Source organism: Schistocerca cancellata, chromosome 7 (assembly GCF_023864275.1).
Source record: "Schistocerca cancellata isolate TAMUIC-IGC-003103 chromosome 7, iqSchCanc2.1, whole genome shotgun sequence".
In the NCBI taxonomy this organism is placed as follows: domain Eukaryota; kingdom Metazoa; phylum Arthropoda; class Insecta; order Orthoptera; family Acrididae; genus Schistocerca; species Schistocerca cancellata.
The window spans coordinates 167,488,148-167,509,876 of record NC_064632.1 but is presented as its reverse complement, the minus strand read 5'-3'; the positions used below and the strand labels follow the sequence as shown (position 1 = coordinate 167,509,876).

At 44.7% G+C, this 21,729-nt stretch overlaps 1 protein-coding gene and 1 non-coding gene across 2 annotated transcripts in view; both read left to right on the top strand.

Annotated features, from left to right (window-relative positions):
* The window catches only part of LOC126092687 (potassium channel subfamily K member 13-like), a 459,545-nt gene that overhangs the window by 210,736 nt on the left and 227,080 nt on the right, over positions 1 to 21,729 (top strand). The window lies entirely within an intron of this gene.
* Positions 10,826 to 10,898, top strand: Trnat-agu (transfer RNA threonine (anticodon AGU)). Its single transcript has one exon. It is a non-coding gene; the product is annotated as a tRNA-Thr (tRNA).

The following is a 21,729-nucleotide window of genomic DNA, read 5'->3' as shown; positions in this document are numbered from 1 at the left end:
AACCGAATCTAAAGCTGTTAAAAAATAATCTGAATCGTCATCCGGGATATGTAGGAGTTTTTCTTTAATGTTGAAAGGCAATTTGGCCTTCAACGCACGGAGTATATCACGCGTTGCGACTGGTTCATCTAAAAAGTGTCCCATGTTCAAGTATTTTTCAAAATATCTGCGTAAGTTACCATTTTTACTGTTAAAAGTTTCAGGTTCTAAAATTTGTCTTCTGAGTCGCTCCTGGACGGATTGCGACCAGAATTTGTTCAGAAAAGCACGCTCAAACTCACTGTACGTGGTACATACGTCAGCTTGACTGTATGCCCAGACAGCTGCATCGCCTTGGATGTAACCGACAATATATGAAATCTTTTTCCGGTCACTCCAAGTGCGTGGAAATGCGTTACTAAAGGATTTAAGAAAAATCACCGGATGAATGGTTCGTTTTTCTGGGATAAAAATCTGAAATTGCCTGTGTTTCATTAAGCTTTCTTCTTCCTTCGTATTGTGATATGGATTTATTCCACTGTAATTACTGGTATGTTCAGCTGGCGAGTAATTACGATAATGTTGCTGTGGTTTACCATGATAATAGCTTGTGTTTGTGTTTGCACATCGTGGTATGTGTTGTAGTCGTGGTGTGTTTTGTTCTTGTGTGTTTGTCGTGTGCGGTATGTGTGTGTCATACTAGAATGTATATTGGTTCCTGAACTGTGCATTTTGACTGAAATTTTCGTTACATTCAGACTGTGGTCGATCGGTGAATTGTCTCATGGGTGCAGTGACGGATTGTACAGCGTCACTGATCAGCTGTTTGTTATTAGTAATGTATTGCGCTACGGAGTCGTGCACAATTGTTGGTAAATTTTCACGTAAGCATGTATCAAAATGTTTGTCTTTGTTCACTACCCAATCATTAAATTCCTTATTAATATTTTGAAAATGAGCTGTGGCATCAGATTGTAAGATGTCAGTCAGGTGTTGTTCAACATTGTCAAATTTATTCTGTACGTCAGTAATTCGTTTTTCAAGGTTGTCATGTACTGAAGGATATGTTTGAATTTGTTCAGTAAGAACTTCACACGTGACATTAAGGTTTTTTACTTGTGTCTGTAAAAGTGCTACGTCAGTTGTAGTCTTTTCTTGTCTCGTATTAAGCTGGGAAAATTTAGTACTGAGTTCAGTCATCTGTTTGGTCAGTGTGGCGTCTATAAGTTCCACACGTTTACATAAAGTGTCATTACCTGTCTTGAGTGCTATGAGGTCAGATTTAATTGCATCATTTTGTGTCTTTAACTGTTCATTTTGTGTCTTTAAGGTTGCCATATTTTCTGCGTTTTGTTTCATTAGCATTTGTAACATGTCGGCAATGTTTACCGTTTGCAAGGTCTCTGCCCCCGCCGCGTCATTAGACGTGACGTCATGCATTAACATGGGCTCTGATTGAGACTTTGAAATTTTTGTGGTGGACGGCCTATTGTCAAAATTTTCGTCAACACTTGCGTCAATGTTTGATGAATCGTCACTACCGGTTGCTGTCGTAAAGTCATTTTCTAACACTTGTCTCACGTCCGAGTCGGATTGCGTCTGAATAGTACGTCCTTGCTGTTCCATTTTTGCGTATTGTTTTCTAGTTATTACCATGCCAGACGTGATATATGTTTCAAGAAAATTTTTGACACTGATTTTAAAATAAAATGTAGTTGAGCATGAATCGCTCGTAGCAACAATGGCTGTCTGTTAATTTAAAAATATAAACTGAATTTGAGATTATTGGTAATGGCTGCTGGCCATGTTACATGATATCGTACAGAAGTTGGCCATATTGTACACTCGTGTATTGGTATTGTTGTATACGTTATTGTTTAGGGAAAAGTACTGAGAACGAAATTTATCACTGAAACTGTTATGCGGAAAAGAAACACTACAGAATTTACTGAAAAGCTAATACACTGAATTATACGTCTGGTCAAGCCTGCTAATGCAAAGATGCTGCGTCTTACCTTATTTTGCTGGAAGCTTCTTTGCGTCTTCCGGCAAAATTTCAGAATTTGAAAATATCTTCCAATTTTGTTATCTCTCATACATTGACGTCCAGGTCCAGAAAGTTGATTTTTTACATGAAACAAAGAGAACAATGTAACAAATGACAAAATAACAAGTCCTGTCACGGTCGCCAATATAAAATAAATTAAAAATAATATATATATATATTAATTATTCTATCTGTATGATGGTGTTTGTAATTGTAATTGATATTTGCTTATCTGGAACGTGGACGTTTAATTATTCGGTATCAGACGCTTGACAATGGCTTTTTCGTAAAGGCAATGTTACTCGTAGTTGACCGTGAAATAAAACTGAAATAATCGGACTTCGTAAATAAATCGTTTCCAAAGACTGCTGCGGTAGGTGCGGACTCAAATCTAAATCTCAATATTAGAATAATTTGCCAGCCATGTCAATACGTCGTACAGAGGTGTCTGTCTACTAAACATAAAAAAGTTACACAGTTAGTTAAATCAGATATATTCAATGAATAAGCCTACAGTTCATAATCCTACTTACTTTTATAGATATAAATTCTTTACAGAGTCGAGTGCCTAGTCTGGTTGCAACTCGCAGTATTCTTCTCTAACATGAAATATGGCGGTGTGCCAGACAATAAAATAAAATACGTGCTTCTCGCACCACTTCAACCAGAGCTCTCTGTTTCTTCTTAATTAAACATAAGAGTAACGTAATTGTGCTTTTGTTTTATCAGCGACACAGCGCTGCAGTTGTGTGCCATAGGCTTTATTTATTTGTCACTGATTATTTATTTAATTAATATTTCGCGTTTCCGCGGAAACTCACGCTCGGCATGCAAATGTGCCTTTATAACTGCCTGCCGCTACTTCTCAATAACCACTGCCAGTGGAGGCGGCGGAACAATACTCTCTGGCGCGATCTCTGGCGCTGTGGCTCAGTGTAGCCAACTTTCAATATTCAAACTCAGCGTGGTGTTGGTAATGGCGTCTTTGCCGCCTTAAAGGCATTTATAACACCAACTTCCCAAGTCCAGTCTCAAAGTTAACCGACGCTCACGACCGTAACAGCCTGTAGTTAAAGCAAACCTTATTTGCATTCTCTTAGTGGCTCTACGTGTCTGCAGCGAACTGTGAAAAGACATCACCTTTCAGATGTACAAACTCGCCGGCCAACTTCCGTTTATGTCGAACAACTCCTTGGTGTTGCGACTCTATTAGTTTTAACTAGTCTTGACAAGTTTTCATTACTGTGGGAGCTTTTAATAAGTGAGATCAACAGAAGAGAGAGAGAAGATCTAACAAAGAGAGGCGCCTTTTGTCACGGTGTCGTTTAGTCGGCACGAGAGCGGAGATCCTCAACGAACTCCATCATCAGACGCTACAAGACAAGCGTTGTGCATCACGGATAAGGTTGCAGTTGATATTCCGAGAGAATAAGTTCGAAGAAGAGTAAGCGAGCGTATTTCTCTTCTCCCGCATACCTCTCGCGTAATGAACACTGGTGTCACCGCCAGACACCATACTTGCTAGGTGGTAGCTTTTAAATCGGTCGCGGTCCGCTAGTATACGACGGACCCGCGTGTCGCCACTGTCAGTGATGGCAGACCGAGCGCCGCCACAAAATTCATATGGCTCTGAGCACTATGAGACTTATCATCTATGGTCATCAGTCCCCTAGAACTTAGAACTACTTAAACCTAACTAACCTAAGGACAGCACACAACACCCAGCCATCACGAGGCAGAGAAAATCCCTGACCCCGCCGGGAATCGAACCCGGGAACCCGTGCGTGGGAAGCGAGAACGCTACCGCACGACCACGAGATGCGGGCGCGCCGCCACATGTAAGGTCTAGTGAGACGTACTAACACTCGCCCCAGTTGTACAGCCGACTTAGCCAGAGATGGATCACTGACAACTACGCTCTCATTTGCCGAGACGATAGTTAGCATAGCCTTCAGCTACGTCATTTGCTACGACCTAGCAAGGCGCCATAGCATTTGATATTGAGATTATAAGATGTACCGTCAAGAGCGATGTACACCAATTGTGGATTTAAGTTAAGTATTATATCAGCTACGTACTTTATTTGCTACTATTAATTCCCTTAACTGTTCCAGACATCACGCCAGTCAGCATGTAATTAAACGCGTGCATTTCGGCCTCCTCTAGCAACACAGTGTTGGCTCTTCTGCCAACACTTCAAACACAACAAGAAAGTCAGAGAAATTGGACCTCACACGGAAGCTCTGTGACAGTTTGTTCACTATTACCTCATTAATGCACCCAGGAGTTTGAAAAAATAGGTAATTAGCTATTGTGTTTCTTAGATCTTCAATCATTCACTTGTATCACTTTTAGTCCCTCGAGGAATATTTTTCATGATTTCCTGATGACTGTTTCATGTTGTAGCAATTGTTATTTAACAGGAAGAGCATGCGGCTACTACCAACATTGCCTGTCTTCCCTAAAAACTTCCGGGCTGATGGGCCGTGGTCGGTGTATAAAACTCTCCCCTGACGTTTCGTCTCCGACTGCGGGAGACATCCTCCGACGTAAAGCGGCGTACTGCAAAGTGAACTCGAGGAAGCGCTGATTATGTAGGCAGTACAGAGGGCGCCACTGTACATCACGTGGCGTCGGCTATGAGACAGTCTCTGGTAATGCCAACATTATCGATTGAAAGTAATCGATCGTCACGCTTCCGGTGCAACACTGACATCCAAATTTTATCCAGTTTAACACCTTCGTCTTTCATGTTAAAACTATTATAGCGTTTATCAATCTCGATAGCCTTTCTATAGATGCGCGCATAATAATGCGAGGTTTTAGGTATGACGCTCGTCTCGCTGAAATTTTTTTCGTGATTACTTTCGTAGTAAAGATGTTCTGCTACGGCCGATTTATGAATGTGACCCAGGCGGCAATTCTTATTTTCAACAAGACGGGTGTTCACACTTCTCTTTGTGGTACCGATATAAACCCGTCCACAACTACAAGGTACAGGGTGTTTCGAAAATGATCGGTATATTTGAAACGGCAATAAAAACTAAACGAGCAACGATAGAAATACACCGTTTGTTGCAATATGCTTGGGACAACAGTACATTTTCAGGCAGACAAACTTTCGAAATTACAGTAGTTACAATTTTCAACAACAGATGGCGCTGCGGTCTGGGAAACTCTATAGTACGATATTTTCCACATATCCACCACGCGTAGCAATAATGTGGCGTAGTCTCTGAATGAAATTACCCGAAACCTTTGACAACGTGTCTGGCGGAATGGCTTCACATGCAGATGAGATGTACTGCTTCAGCTGTTCAATTGTTTCTGGCTTCTGGCGGTACATCTGGTCTTTCAAGTGTCCCCACAGAAAGAAGTCACAGGGGTTCATGTCTGGCGAATAGGGAGGTCAATCCACGCCGCCTCTTGTATGTTTCGGATAGCCCAAAGCAATCACACGATCATCGAAATATTCATTCAGGAAATTAAAGACGTCGGCCGTGCAATGTGGCCGGGCACCATCTTGCATAAACCACGAGGTGTTCGCAGTGTCGTCTAAGGCAGTTTGTACCGCCACAAATTCACGAAGAATGTCCAGATAGCGTGATGCAGTAATCGTTTCGGATCTGAAAAATGGGCCAATGATTCCTTTGGAAGAAATGGCGGCCCAGACCAGTACTTTTTGAGGATGCAGGGACGATGGGACTGCAACATGGGGCTTTTCGGTTCCCCATATGCGCCAATTCTGTTTATTGACGAAGCCGTCCAGGTAAAAATAAGCTTCGTCGGTAAACCAAATGCTGCCCACATGCATATCGCCGTCATCAATCCTGTGCACTATATCGTTAGCGAATGTCTCTCGTGCAGCAATGGTAGCGGCGCTGAGGGGTTGCCACGTTTGAATTTTGTATGGATTGATGTGTAGACTCTGGCGCATGAGACGATACGTGGACGTTGGCGTCATTTGGACCGCAGCTGCAACACGGCGAACGGAAACTCGAGGCCGCAGTTGGATCACCTGCTGCACTAGCTGCGCGTTGCCCTCTGTGGTTGCCGTACGCGGTCGCCCTATCTTTCCAGCACGTTCATCCGTCACGTTCCCAGTCCGTTGAAATTTTTCAAACAGATCCTTTATTGTATCGCTTTTCGGTCCTTTGGTTACATTAAACCTCCGTTGAAAACTTCGTCTTGTTGCAACAACACTGTGTTCTAGGCGGTGGAATTCCAACACCAGAAAAATCCTCTGTTCTAAGGAATAAACCATGTTGTCTACAGCACACTTGCACGTTGTGAACAGCACACGCTTACAGCAGAAAGACGACGTACAGAATGGCGCACCCACAGACTGCGTTGTCTTCTATATCTTTCACATCACTTGCAGCGCCATCTGTTGTTGAAAATTGTAACTACTGTAATTTCGAAAGTTTGTCCGCCTGAAAATGTACTGTTGTCCCAAGCATATTGCAACAAACGGTGTATTTCTATCGCTGCTCGTTTAGTTTTTATTGCCGTTTCAAATATACCGGTCATTTTTGAAACACCCTGTATTTTATATAGCCCCGTTGCAGCCAAAGAGTGTCGTGTATCTTTTGTCGATCTTAAATATTCTCTTATTTTACTGGAGGGCCTGAAAACAGTTTCCACCCCATACTTGCTTAACACTTTCCCAATGCGATCTGTGACCTTACTAACGAACGGAAGAAAAATCTTGCCGTTGGGCGACTTTCTCGTCGTTGCTCCTGATTCTCTGCCTATATCCTTGCTAGAATAGACATTCTTCACGAAAGTTGACCGTAGACCTTCAATCGCACCTTTTAAATAAACAGGTTCACAAATTTTGTACGCCGTGTCTACCAAGGCTTTTAATACACCTCTGATTTATTACACAGCATTAAAATGCGGCCCCGTGAAGCTACGGGTAAAGCCAGAAGAAGGAAGGTGCAAGAAAGAATTAGTAGTGAAGATTTAGAGATGGCTGCTAGATAAATGTGATAATTGGGCGTGTATTGACAGTCAGTCCGTCGAATATACCAATGGCGTTCAGTAAGAAATACAACACATTTTTTATCGGCAAGTTGCAGCTGAAGCGGTGCGGAATTTGTTGTGGGACACTGTGGAATAATGCCGGTTCAGCCCTTATAGTTTCATGAAATTCCGATGAGGGGCGACGCAACACGAAGCCTTCAAAATGGCGTCTGTAAGGAAAGTGTGTTCGAAGCAGAGATCAGTCATCGAGTTTCTTTTGGTAGAAAACCAACGCATTGCAGATATTCATAGATGCTTGCGGAATGTCTACGGAGAAGAAGCAGTGAACAAAAGCACGTTTAGACGTTGGGCAAGGCGTCTCTCATCATCGCAACGAGGTCGCGCAAACCTGTCTCATCTCCAGCGTATAGGCTGGCCGCACGCAGCTGTTACTCCTGCAATTTTGGAACGTGCGGACACTCTCATCCGAGGTGTTCGACGGATCACAGGCAAACACCTCGTTGCACAACCTGTCGTCTCTGTTGGTAGTTTGACACACTCCCCCTGATGTGTTGGCAGAAGAGCCAACACCGTATAGCTAGAGGAGGCCGAAATGCACGCGTTAAAGCTCACGCAGGCTGGCGTGAGGTCTGGAAAAAGACAAGGAATTATAGTAGCCAAAAATAGTACATAAGTTCTGGAATACTTAACTTTAATCCATAATTGGTGTACATCGCTCTTGATGATACATAAGTGCAATCTCAATATACACTGGTAATGGCTCCTTGCTAGGTCGTAGCAAATGACGTAGCTGAAGGCTATGCTAACTATCGTCTCGGCAAATGAGAGCGTATTTGTCAGTGTAGCTTCGTTAGCAAAGTCGGCTGTACAACTGGGGGCGAGTGCCAGGACGTCTCTCTAGACCTGCCGTGTGGCGGCGCTCGGTCTGCAATCACTGACAGTGGCGATACGCGGGCCCGACGTATACTAGCGGACCGCGGCCGATTTAAAGGCTACTACCTAGCAAGTGTGGTGTCTGGCGGTGACACCACACCCCCCACCAGTTAGGGTACACAAAGGTTTGTGCCCGCTGTGCTCCTCGCCTTCAGAAGACCATAAATAGGAACGGAAGGCAATCTGTGTGGAATTGCTTGCGCGTCACACACAACTCTGATCGTAACAATTTTTTGACGAACATCATCACTCGCGATGAAACGTGGGTTCATCACTTCGGACCGAGAACAAAACGGAAATCCGTGGAGTGGCCCCACCTCATCTCCGATGAAAAAGTTCAAAGCCGCACCCTCAGCCTGCAAAGTCATGACGATGGTCTTCTGGGACTCTGAAGCGTTTATTTTGCTTGATGTCCTCCCTCATGGAGCAACGACAAATTTTGAAGTGTACTGTGCTACGCTCAGGAAACTGAAGGAACGTGTTCAGCGTGTTTGTCGCCACAAAAATTTCCCCTTCTCTATGACAACGCAAGGCCTCACGCAAGTCTGCACACCCGAGAGGGGCTCACAAAACTTCATTGGACTGTACTTCCTCGTCCACCCCACAGCCCGCTTCCATCCAGTCACTCGTTGACCAGTTTTATTTGGAAATAGAAGATAGCAAAAAGAATGCCGAAGTTTTAAATTCCACGTTTAAGAAATCGTTCACGCAGGAGAATCGTACAAACATACCGTGATTTGATCGTCGCACACTATCCCGTATGGATGAGAGGGAATAAGCATCCATGACGTGGAGAAACAACTGAAATTTTTGAGAACATGTAAGTCGTCAGGTCCGGGTGGAAGCGTAATTCGCTTTTACAAAGAGTACTCTACGTCATTGGCCTCTTACTTATTTCTCACTTATCGCGATTCTCTCGACTAACGCGAAATATTCAACGACTGGAAAAAAGCGCAGGTGAGTTCCTGTATATAAGAACGGTAAAAGAACGAACCCGCAAAGTTACAGACCAATATCCTTAACATCGGTTTGTTGCCGAATTGTAGAGCATATTTTGAGTTCGAAAATAATAAATTTCGTAAAGACCAAAAAGCTCATGTCCACGAATCAGCACGGCTTTAGAAATCATCACTCGTGCGAAATTCAGCTTGCTCTTTTCTCACGTGATATGCTATGAACTATGGATGAAGGGTAATAGGCAGATGCCATATTTCTAGATTTCCGAAAAGCTTTTGACACGGTAGCCCACTGCAGACTGTTAGCGAAGGTACTTGCTCCCAGTTATGCGACTCTCTCGAATACTTCTTATTAAGTAATAGAACGCAGTTTGTTGTTCTCGATTTTTATTTACTCGTGTCCAGAACATAACATACATATATAGCCCAGATGTAGTGTTCTGGTGGTGGAAATATTTGCCAGCCAATGTGGCCGAGCGGTTCTAGGAGCTTCAGTTCGACACCACGTGGCTGCTACGGTCACAGGTTCGAATCCTGCCTCGGGCAGGATGTGTGGATGTGTGTGATGTCCTTAGGTTAGTTAGGTTTAAGTAGTTCTATGTCTAGGGGACTGATGACCTCTGGTGTTAAGTCTCATAGTGCCTAGAGCCATTTGAACCATTTGGAAAGATTTGCCGTTGGAATACCTTCCAACGATGGTGAGTGTTCATCGGAGATAGCGGTAACATCAGGAGTGCCCCAGGGAAGTATGATAGAATCGTTGCTTTTTTCTATATACATAAGTGATGTGGCAGAGAGCGTGGGCACGAATGTGCGACTGTTCGCTCATGATGATGTGATGTACAGAAGGGTGTCGAAGACAAGTGACTGCAACTGACACAAGATGGACTAGACCAAATTTCTAGTTGGCGTGACGAATGGCAGCAGGCTCTTAATGTGGAAAAATGTAAGTTAATACGGATGCGTAGGAAAAACAAACCCGTATGTTCGTTACAGCGCTAGTAGTGTCCTGCTTGACACAGTAACGTCTTTCAAGTATCTGGGCGTAACGTTGTGAAGAGATATGAAATGGAACGAGCATGCGAGGACTGTGGTGCAGCAGCGGAATGGTCGACTTCGGTTTACTGGGAGAATTTTATGAAAGTGGAGTTCATCTTTAAAGGAGACCGCATATAGGACGCTAGTGCGACCTTTGCCTGAGTACTGCTCTAGTATTTGGAATCTGCACCAGGTCGGAATGAAAGAAGACATGGAAGCAATTCTGAGGCGAGCTGTTACAATTGTTATCGGCAGGTTCGATCAGCATGCAAGAGTTACGGATATACTTAGGGAGCTCAAGTGGGAATCCCTGGGGGGAAGAAGACATCCAGTTCGATGAACACTATTGAGAAATTTTCCCTGAGACATTTAAGTCTCTAATTTATCTACGATAATGTTGGAAGCTGAAGAAGCGAATTATAATTTGTGCTGCGGCCGGGTCTCGGACCCGGGTCTTCTTGTTTAATAGGCAGATATGCTGACCATTACACCACCGCAGCATTACGGTCAAAAGAACTGCACGAACTACCCAAGTCCAATACCACCCCCCCCCCTCCCCTCCCTTACACAAACTCCAATTCACATCTCCCCTTATATTGTCGCTATTACCAGGGCTCTTCGACATTGGGTAGTTTGTGCAGCTCTGTTGATCACAATGCTGCGGTGGTGTAATGGTCAGCATATCTGTCTTCTGAGCGCAAAGACCCAGATTCGAGTCCCGGCTGCAGCACAAATTTTAATTCACATCTTCAGCTTCGAACGTTATCGTAGATATATTAGAGACTTATTTAAATGTCTGAGGGAAAATTTAAGATCTATATGATCACATGTACTACAGTACAGGGTATTCGACTTCGGTAGTTCGTGTAGGTCGGTTGACTATAATGCTGCGGTGGTGTAATGGTCAGCATATCTGTCCAGTAAGCAAGAGAACCCGGGTTAGAGTCCCGGCCGCAGCACAAATTTTAATTCACTTCTTCAGCTTCCAACTAGTGAGAGAGTTTAGAGAACCGACATTTGAAGCAGACTGCAGGACGATCCTACTGCTGCCATCACACATTTCGCGTATGGACCGCGAAGATAAGATACGAGAAATTAGGGATCATACGGAGGCATACAGGTAGTCGTTTCCCCTCGCTTTATCAGCGTCTGGAACAGGAAAGAAAACCACTATTTGTGGTACAGGGTACCATTCGTAACGCGCCGTACGGTGGCTTGCGGAGTATGTATGTAGACGTAGATATGTAGATGCACTCCGCGGGAAGCAGTATGTGGATGGAGAGGATGTTACAGATGCAGCAAGACTTGGCTCCGACGTCGGACCAGTAAAGTGCCATGCTGACATACAGGCCCTCCCAGTAAGGTGGTTGGATTGAACGGAGATTATGTTGAAAAATAGAGTTTTGTAGGGAAAAGAGTGAGGAATAAAACGGTGTATTGGAATACTGAATAAAGCTAACCTGCTTTCGAAAGAAATGTATGTTGCATTACTTATTGAATGCCCCTTGTATATACATTTCGATTGAGTTCAGCTGTAGATACGACTTATAAATGACAGTCTAAGTCATATCCTACGGATCATGTGTGTTTTCATGCAGTTGAGCTTTTTTTAGAGGAGTCACGATAAGGAGCTCCATTAATTGTACTTATGGTGTAGAGAATGTTTATATGAAATTAATATTTCAGTTTCACTAAGTGTGAAAGGAGATTAGAAGATACAACGGTAAAATGCAGGCTATCTTTTCCTGCATTGTTGTACTTCCATTGACGCGTTGCTGGCGAGAGAACAACTGCCATCTGAAAGAATGGAAGAATTTAGAGCTTAAAATATTTCTAAGTGTGATGCAACGCAAATTTTCTGCATATCATACCTCACAATTAGTAGTCTTTTGGCACACTTTCGCTTTGACAAACTAAGAAATCGTTTCCAAAGGCGGCAGGAGCATATTTATTAAATCAGGAACTTTGTAACCGATGATAAATTTGTCTACAACACTATCATAGAAGATTAGCTACTTAAGAGCTACGACACTTGTCGCAAACAAGTGAAATTCCGGCGCGTTTAGCCATTCATGGCTTTAAGCAGATTTCATTCGAGATATCAAATGCAAATTTTAAACGTGGCTGAAACTTGCGTGTACAAAATTCATCATACTTTTGAACAGGTTATATGTGTACTGGCGATGTAATCACATTCAAAATGTTCAGAGCGCTTGCGGGAAAAGGTTTCGGTGTATCGTAGGCAAGGTATGCAGGCGACAAAGCTCTTCGTTGCACTTAGTTGCACACTCAGCACATATTAATACTCCTTGCTTTGATATTTTGAATCGTTTGTCAAACAACTGAGGTGTTCACGTAACACGAAACTACTACTGGCTCCTCGCACTGTGATTCAGTGACTTCTACGGAACCTCAGACTGACACGGCGGTGTAAATGTTTGCCCTGACTTCAGCCCCTCGCTGAAGGGGACCCACAGACGAGGTACGGCTGCAACGTTTCTGCGTCACCGGCGCGCCCGCCGTCCAGGCAGAAAGTGTTTGCTGAAAGCTTGTCGCTGACCGCCAAACAGCTCTTCAAGAGCTCCAACTCAAACCGGGGCGTGTGTGCCCTGTGAGTGGAGTACGCGTCCATTAGGACAGAGTGCGGCAGGCGGTGCTAACCGGGCTGTGTTCCCTCTTTCATCCAGCGTCAGTAATTACCTAATGCAGGCCCCGTGCTGGATGGTCGTGCAGCGATGGAGCGGAATTCCCGACGGGTCTTACGAGTATTGGAGGGACGCTTGGAGCGTATAATCGTAGGGGAGGGCGGGGGGGGGGGGGGGGGGCAAGAGATGAATACACTAAGCAGATTTAGAAGGATGTAAGTAGTAGTAGTTACTCGGAGATGAAGATGCTTGCACAGGGTAGAATAGCATAGAGAGCTGCACCAAACCAGTCTGGACTGAAGACCACAACCACAACAAGAAGCTAGCTGCTATGGAAAACTGCTACCGATGAAGCAGAGATTGCAGACTTTAATTGTGAGAACTGTGGGTGAATTTTGTCGTAGTTGTATGTAGAACAGAAATGTGAAAAACATGTTGAGAGTTTTGTAAGGGCGCGATATTCGCTAGTCAGCGTGGGTGTTACAACGAGTTCATTTTGGATCTAATAGCTGTCAGGGAGTGGGTAAAGAGTTATACGAGTGGTGTTCAATAAGTAATGCCGATTTCGGTTTCAAAACATGAGAATTTGTTGTGGGATATTGCAGAATATTCCCTCTTCAGTCTTTACAGTTCCCTGAACTTCCGGTACTAGGCGGGATTGTACGTGGCCTTCAAAACGGCCTCTGTAACGCAGATGCGTGCCAGGCAGAGAGCTCTCATTGAGTTCCTTTTGGTGGGGAACCATTCATAGGCGACCTGGCAGTGAACAAAAGCACGGTGAATCGCTGAGAGGCGTCTGGCATCGTCGCAACAAGGTCTCGCAAATCGGTCCGACCTTCCGCGTGCCGAGCGGCCCCATATTGTTGTGGTTCCTACAGTGTTGGAACGTGCAGACACAGTCATTCGAGATGATCGACAGATAACAGTCAGATATCTTGCTGCTCAACTGTACGTCTCTGTTGTTACTGCCCACACACTCGTTGACCAGTTGAGGTACTCAAAAGTGAGTGCCCCTTGGGCTCCTCGCTGCCTAACAGAAGACCATAAAGAACAACGGAGGTGCATCTGTGCGGAATTGCCTGCGCGTTATGACCCTGAAAGGAGTCTACTGGGGCACACTTATATACGGCACCAGAATATGATAAGAATATTAATATAAATTAAAATGAAACTAGTATACTATAAACGATGTATGTCTCTGATAGGCTTTATAATAAGGATCGGTGACTGTGCATGGCCGCAGAGCCAAAGATACTGCTTCTGGTCTGAGACTGTAGTGTTGGAGTAAGAGAGTGCTTGTCGTTCAGTTGTAGGTAGCGGTCTGTGAGCGAAAGACGATGGAATAGGCAGTTTTGTGGTGTGCTGTGTGAAGCCATCAAGTGTTACATTAATGTAGGTATGTCAGTATTTTGAACATGGAAGCAGACGTCTTCATGCAAGCAAGGTCAAGATGTTAAATAATTATGATTTTTTTTTTTTTGCGAGCTCGTTAGTATAGATGAGCTGGCTGATAGTTTGTAATTGTTGAGTAACCCCATAACGTACGTAAATTGATTGGTAAGAAAGACTAGTTAGATATTCCACTTTTGTAATGCTTCTAAGATTTGTTAACAAAGCTATATGTAGTTTGATGATTTGCATTTATGTTCGATTAGTGAGGTTGCTGTATAAATCTCATTGTTTGTGGATCAATCAGTAAAAATTTAACTTCAGTCGTGAGATGTTTTTGAAAAGACAACTTCCAATATAATGTTGCTAAGAAAACTCACTGATTCACCATAGTCAGTACCGCCTCCCGGCGCAGGTCAAGCTGGATTTCTCATAAATGTTTTCATTTATCAGCCAAAACAATTTCATGTGCGTATCAAATTATTACAGCCAGCATGGCACACCGCTGAGCCTGTGGCCAACATATTTATATTTTTTATGAGATACCAGAATAATTATACCGCGTTCCACCATTGATTCTTTAGTGGCAAGACAATTTAATTTACTTTTTTATGTGCACAGGGACCAAAGTTATTAGTTTTGAACAGGCGAGAGGATGTGCCTAAGGAGCTGAATGTACACTCATTCTCATAAATTAAGGATAATTGCAGAATGTGGTGTCACACAACGTGGCACTACACAAAAATGGCGCCAACAGCATAGGCACATGGTATTGGTGATAACTTAAGAAAACTGTCCCGAAACACATGTGCTACAAAACGCCACTGTTTCCTGCCCATGTACCCCGACATCAGTATTGGAAGGAGGAAGGAGGAGGAAGGAGATAAGTGTTTAACGTCCCGTCGACAATGAGGTCATTAGAGACGGAGCGCAAGTTCGGGTGAGGGAAGGATGGGGAAGGAAATCGGCCGTGCCCTTTCAAAGGAACCATCCCGGCACTTGCCTGAAGCGATTTAGGGAAATCACGGAAAACCTAAATCAGGATGGCCGGAGACGGGATTGAACCGTCGTCCTCCCGAATGCGAGTACAGTGTGCTAACCACTGCGCCACCTCGCTCGGTATCAGTATTGGATATGATCCCCATGCATATTTACACAGGCCGCACAAGGGGGATGGCATACTCTGGATCACGTGGTCGAGCAGCTGCTGGGGTATAATCTCCCATTCTTACACCAGTGACTGTCGGAGGGGTTTGAATACGTGCAGAGATACGTCGACCGAGAGCATCCCAGACGTGCTCGATGGGGTTTAGGTCTAAAGAACAGGCAGGCCACTCCATTCGCCTGATATCTGCTGTTTCAAGGTACTCCTCCATGAAGGCAGCTCGGTGGGGCCGTGCATTGTCATCTATCAGGAGAAATGTGGGACCCACTGCACCCTTGAAAAGGCGGACACACTGGTGCAAAATGACGTACCGATACACCTGGCTTGTTACAGTTCCTCTGTCAAAGACATGCAGGGGTGTACGTGCACCAATCATGATCCCACTCCACACCATCAAACCACGACCTCCATACAGGTCCCTTTCAAGGACATTAAGGGGTTGATATCTGGTTCCTGGTTCACGCCAGATGAAAAGTCGGCGAGATTCACTGTTCAGACTAAACCTGGACTCGTCCGTGAATATAACCTGGGACCACTGTTCCAATGACCATGTACTGTGTTCTTGACAGCATGCTTTTCGGGCTCTCCTGTGAGCAGGAGTCAGTGGAATGTACCTTGCAGGTCTCTGGGCGAATAAACCATGTCTGTTCAATCGTCCGTAGGCTGTGTGTCTGGAGACAGCAGTTCCAGTGGCTGCGGTAAGGTCCCGAGCAAGGCTACCTGCAGTACTCCGTGGCCGTCTGCAGGCACTGATGGTGACATATCGGTCTTCTTGTGGTGTTGTACACTGTGGACCTCCCGTACTATAGTGCCTGGACATGGTTCCTGTCTGCTGGAATCGTTGCCATAATCTTGAAATCATACTTTGTGGCACACGGAGGGACCGTGCTACGACCTGCCGTGTTTGATCAGCCTCTAGTCGCCCTATTATTCTACACGTCATAACGTCTTCAATATGTGTTCTTTGACCCATTTTCAACACACAGTCACCATTAGCACGTCTGAAAACGTCTGCACCGTAATCTGACATGCACCAACACACCTCTGCGTATGTGGACTGCTACCAGCGCCACCGTGCGACGAGCGCAGGTCAGATGCACCGCATGGTCATACCCCGAGGTGATTTAAACCCGCAAGCCACCGACCAGAGCGTTGTTTCACCATATATCAGCATTATCCTTAATTTATGAGCGTGAGTGTATTTTGCAGTGATCATATTTCTTTATTGGTATTGGGTGTTGCATTGCCCAATCCATTCGTGTAAAGTTTTGCTAACAATAGCACATAGTAAGCACACCACTTGCAGTTACAACACGCTACACAACAATTAAAGTTTTGTATCCATTCTACAGTACTGACATTCATTCAACTTAATCGTAAAGAATAAACTTTTAAAAGAACGTTACAACCCTAATCTTGAGAATGTTTGTTGATCTGATCTTTGTGACAAGCGATGAAACTTGCGCCCGATGCACTCTCAGCCAGTGAAGTCATGGCGATATTCTCCTGGGACTCTGAAGGGCTTATTCAGTTTGATGTCGTCCCTCACGTGCAATGATCAACTCTGAAGTGTATTGTGCAACCCTTAGGAAACAGGAAAAACGACTTCAGCGTGTTCGTCGCCACGAAAGTGCAAACGAACTTTCTCCTTCTCCATGACAACGCAATGCCTCACAAAGTCGGCGCACCAGAGAAGCTCTCACAAAACTTCATTAGACTGTTCCTCCTCATCCACCCCACAGCCTTGATCTCGCACCTTCCGACTTCCATTGGTTTGGCCCACTGAAGGATGCACTCTGCGGGAATCTGTATTTGGATGATGGGGAGGTTATTGATGGAACAAGGCGTTGGCTCCGACGAGGGTCAGTACAGTGGTAACATGCGGGATTTGTAGGCCCTCCCAGTAAGGTGGCGTTATACCGTCGCAATGAACGGAGATTTTGTTGAAAAATGTGGTCTTGTAATCAAAAGAATGGTGAATAACATGGTGTTTTGGGATTGAAGAGCAAAGGCTCTCTTCGACTATATACGCGCAATATATTACAGTTATTTAGGTTGACGGGCAATTACCGGTCCCTGCGCCAACTCATGACCCTCCGTAGATCTTCCTGCATTTCCCTACTGTCTTCCTGCGTTTCTGCGTTACTACAGACAACAACAGAAGATATGGTAATTACAGTTGTCAAAATAAATTTACAGATTGGTTTACTGTCAATACTGAACCTAAAAGATAAACAAAACTGATTTTGTTCTCTGGTATATTCATATGAAAACAAAAAAAGAAGCTAAACACATTTCCGCTTGATAAACAGAAACAAAAAACCAAAAAGAAAATCTTACAAAGGATTCCACTGCAAACACTACAGTTTCTTCTCTTGCATAACACATTGTTTATGAAACAATGGTCCCTCCTGGTAACTGGAGACGCTTTTGTATGTGGTTAGACATACAGCGGACCAAATTGTGCAGATAAGCCTGATGAAGGATGCACTCCATGGGAAGCAGTCCGCCGGCCGTTGTGGCCGAGTGGTTCTAGGCGCTTCAGTCTGGAACCGCGCTACCGCTGCGGTCGCAGGTTCGAATCCTGCCTCGGGCATGGATGTGTGTGATGTCTTTAGGTTAGTTAGGTTTAAGTAGTTCTAAGTTCTAGTGGACTGATGACCTCAGATGTTTTCAAAACACGTGACGTCACGCCGCGGCGCGGGGGTGCGCGGACACGGAATTTAGCGGCAGTCAGTAGCGAGCCAGTGTGTGTGTTGGACCTTCCATCAAGCTACGGACCCCCATAAAGATGTCTCCCGCAGTCGGAGACGAAACGTTGGGAATCACCACAGAATTCATCAACCGACCACGGCATAACAGCCCGGATAATTATAATGGACATGATATTTCCGGCCGTGAAAGTCTACATTTTACTGTATGTGTAAATTTAGGTAGAAATCTGTTGACATTTCATTGTATTTATTTGTGCCTCACTGTGAAACTTATAAGCTCTGGGAAAAAGCTAAAGGAATTGTTATCTGTATCGACTAGCAACGATAATAGCAGTACTTGTGCATTGTAAAATCTTTGGGTAAGTGGTTGTTGTACGGAGCGTGCAGAGAGAAGGAGACAGGTTCCAGCGCTTGTAGTATGCGAAAGTATGGTGTTAATACTCTCGCAGTAGAGAGTACCATTTCGGCAGCGTCATGTACGCGCGCCGGCCAGATGTCTAGTAAAAGGAGGAAGGACAGTGGACGGGCGGAAAAGGCTGTATTAATTATGGTAGCCTGTTCCTGTAATTAGCCGTGCTCCACAAGATGCTACCATCTTCAACAACAGCGGCAGTTCCAGCAACACAGATTCATCATCGGCTCCGAGTTTTGTCGTATGCACAGTGCTGAAGTAAGAGTGTTGATTGGTAGAAAGTATTAATGGCTAACCCAGCAGCACAACTGGATGTGATTTTATTGATAAAACTTATTTAAATAATAGGCAGTTAAACTTCGGACGACTGTGTCCTCGTTGTCCTCAGAAATTGTTACTGAGTAGGGTCCTTGTTCCTTTTTTTCCTTATATGCTAACCGAGTGTCATTAGAAACACACTGAATAGTTACAGGCAGTTTATCAATGAATAATTCCACTTTTAAGAATTTCAGCCTCAGTCTACTTTCAAGTAACTGTTGTATATACACTCCTGGAAATGGAAAAAAGAACACATTGACACCGGTGTGTCAGACCCACCATACTTGCTTCGGACACTGCGAGAGGGCTGTACAAGCAATGATCACACGCACGGCACAGCGGACACACTAGGAACCGCGGTGTTGGCCGTCGAATGGCGCTAGCTGCGCAGCATTTGTGCACCGCCGCCGTCAGTGTCAGCCAGTTTGCCGTGGCATACGGAGCTCCATCGCAGTCTTTAACACTGGTAGCATGCCGCGACAGCGTGGACGTGAACCGTATGTGCAGTTGACGGACTTTGAGCGAGGGCGTATAGTGGGCATGCGGGAGGCCGGGTGGACGTACCGCCGAATTGCTCAACACGTGGGGCGTGAGGTGCCACAGTACATCGATGTTGTCGCCAGTGGTCGGCGGAAGGTGCAAGTGCCCGTCGACCTGGGACCGGACCGCAGCGACGCACGGATGCACGCCAAGACCGTAGGATCCTACGCAGTGCCGTAGGGGGCCGCACCGCCACTTCCCAGCAAATTAGGGACACTGTTGCTCCTGGGGTATCGGCGAGGACCATTCGCAACCGTCTCCATGAAGCTGGGCTACGGTCCCACACACCGTTAGGCCGTCTTCCGCTCACGCCCCAACATCGTGCAGCCCGCCTCCAGTGGTGTCGCGACAGGCGTGAATGGAGGGACGAATGGAGACGTGTCGTCTTCAGCGATGAGAGTCGCTTCTGCCTTGGTGCCAATGATGGTCGTATGCGTGTTTGGCGCCGTGCAGGTGAGCGCCACAATCAGGACTGCATACGACCGAGGCACACAGGGCCAACACCCGGCATCATGGTGTGGGGAGCGATCTCCTACACTGGCCGTACACCACTGGTGATCGTCGAGGGGACACTGAATAGTGCACGGTACATCCAAACCGTCATCGAACCCATCGTTCTACCATTCCTAGACCGGCAAGGGAACTTGCTGTTCCAACAGGACAATGCACGTCCGCATGTATCCCGTGCCACCCAACGTGCTCTAGAAGGTGTAAGTCAACTACCCTGGCCAGCAAGATCTCCGGATCTGTCCCCCATTGAGCATGTTTGGGACTGGATGAAGCGTCGTCTCACGCGGTCTGCACGTCCAGCACGAACGCTGGTCCAACTGAGGCGCCAGGTGGAAATGGCACGGCAAGCCGTTCCACAGGACTACATCCAGCATCTCTACGATCGTCTCCATGGGAGAATAGCAGCCTGCATTGCTGGGAAAGGTGGATATACACTGTACTAGTGCCGACATTGTGCATGCTCTGTTGCCTGTGTCTATGTGCCTGTGGTTCTGTCAGTGTGATCATGTGATGTATCTGACCCCAGGAATGTGTCAATAAAGTTTCCCCTTCCTGGGACAATGAATTCACAGTGTTCTTATTTCAATTTCCAGGAGTGTATGAATAAAGTAAAGCAACTTCATTTTTCAACTTTGAGAATCATTCACTGGAAAAAATCCAAATCTAAAGAAATACACAAATTAAGAGTGTGGAAGTTTTATCTATTTTACATACAGCTTGGAGCACGTGCCTGTTTGGTTTGGTACGTATTCTATTATTTATTTCTGTTCAAGTCAGTAAAAAAAAGGCGTAGTTGTTCAGACAATAATTTGAAATCCAGTTTGCAAAATAAGTGATTGTAAAGTAAAAAGTGGTTGATTTTTTTTCTAAATTCCCTTGATGACATTACTTTGAGGTCACTGAAAGTCATTGTTCACGTAACGAAGTTAATACTAACATACAGTTTAATTGCATATTTTCTATACATTACTCGATTGTTTTTTTTTTTTAATTTAACGACAAACTTAACGTAAGAGTGATTCCTCAGTTTTCTTTATCATTACATAATACCTTAAAATTAGTGTTAAAAAAAAGTGACAACCTTCAGTTGCCACGTCAGTATTTAGCAATACATGTTTTTCTTTCCCATCGTCTTGTACAGGATTTTGGACGTAAATTGCTCTGTTGGGCTACCGACCGTTAATTATTTCCTTTTCGTTCATTAGTGTAACTTTTGGATTCATGATTAGTGGTACCAGTTTTCTGTCCAGTGTTGTTCATGAGTGAATGCACAAAATAAGTTTCATTTTTCCAAATTATGACCTTCTTTGGTTTAATTACTTTTTATTCTTAGTAGACTGTTCCATCAGAAGAGTCTGCTGCACACTTTCCTCCTGCTTATCGGTATTATTTGTTCGGGAAAGATAGCCTTATCCATTAGGCATACATACGATCCATGGTCATATTTTATATGGCAAGCAGGATAGGCCGATTATTAATGGGAAGGTTACATACAGCGAGAGGAAAAAAGAGGTTTTCAATTTATGAAGAGACTAGTGGCATATCAACTGCGGAAACTGGCTATACCTAGTAGCTTTTCACTGAAAAGTTTCTGCCAGAGATTTTAGGTTTAAAATAACACAGGAGATTTGACGTACTTCTTGTTGGTATCAAGCCGAACTTTATTGGAGTCTGCCATATTTACTGTCAATAGCGAAATACGAGGTGCATTCAAGTTCTAGGGCCTCCGATTTTTTTTCTAATTAACTACTCACCCGAAATCGATAAAACTGGCGTTACTTCTCGACGTAATCGCCCTGCAGACGTACACATTTTTCACAGCGCTGACGCCATGATTCCATGGCAGCGGCGAAGGCTTCTTTAGGAGTCTGTTTTGACCACTGGAAAATCGCTGAGGCAATAGCAGTACGGCTGGTGAATGTGCGGCCATGGAGAGTGTCTTTCATTGTTGGAAAAAGCCAAAAGTCACTAGGGGCCAGGTCAGGTGAGTAGGGAGCATGAGGAATCACTTCAAAGTTGTTATCACGAAGAAACTGTTGCGTAACGTTAGCTCGATGTGCGGGTGCGTTGTCTTGGTGAAGCAGCACACGCGCAGCC